A 938-nucleotide genomic window follows, 5' to 3' on the forward strand; every position below is an offset into this window, starting at 1 on the left:
TGCCCGCTAGTTAACCTAGACAGTCCAAGTACCCGATTGGGAACCTACATAGTCCAAGTGCTCGCTAGGGAACCTACATAGTCCAACTGCTCGCTAGGCAACCTACATAGTCCAAATGCCCGTTACTTAACCTAGATAGTCAAAGTGCCTGCTAGGTAACCTAAATAGTCCAAGTGCCCGCTAGGGAACCTACATATTCCAAGTGCCCGCTAGGTAACCTAGATAGTCCAATTGCCCTTTAGCTAACCTAGATAGTCGGAGTGTCCGCTAGTTAACCTACATAGTCCAAGTGCCCGTTCGTTAACCTAGACAGTCCAAGTGCCCGCTAGGTAACCTAGATAATCCAAGTGCCCGCTAGTTAACCTATATCGTCCAAGTACCCGCTAGTTAACCTAGATCGTCCAAGTGCCCACTAGTTAATCTACATAGTCAATGGGCCCGCTAGTTAACCTACATAGTGCAAGTGTCCGCTAGTTAACCTATTGTCCAAGGGACCGCTAATTAACCTAGATAGTCCAAGTACCCGCTAGTTAACCTAGATCGTCCAATTGTCCGCTAGTTAACCTACATAGTCCAAGTGCCCGCTAGGTAACCTAGATAGTCCAAGTGCCCTTTAGGGAACCTAGATAGTCCAAGTGCCCGCACTGGAACATACATAGTCCAAGTCCCCATTAGTTAACCTAGATAATCCAAGTGCCTGCTAGTTAACCTAGATAGTCCAAGTGCCCTCTAGGTAACCTACATAGTCCAAGTGCCCGCTGACGTACCTACATAGTCAAAGTGCCCGATAGGGAAACTACATATTCCAAGTGCCCATTAGGGAACCTACATAGTCCAAGTGCCCGCTGAGGAACCTACATAGTCCACGTGCCCGATAGGGAAACTACATATTCCAAGTGCCCGTTAGGGAACCTATATAGTCCAAGTGCCCGCTAGGG

This window comes from Tenrec ecaudatus, chromosome 3 (assembly GCF_050624435.1).
Source record: "Tenrec ecaudatus isolate mTenEca1 chromosome 3, mTenEca1.hap1, whole genome shotgun sequence".
Taxonomy (NCBI): domain Eukaryota; kingdom Metazoa; phylum Chordata; class Mammalia; order Afrosoricida; family Tenrecidae; genus Tenrec; species Tenrec ecaudatus.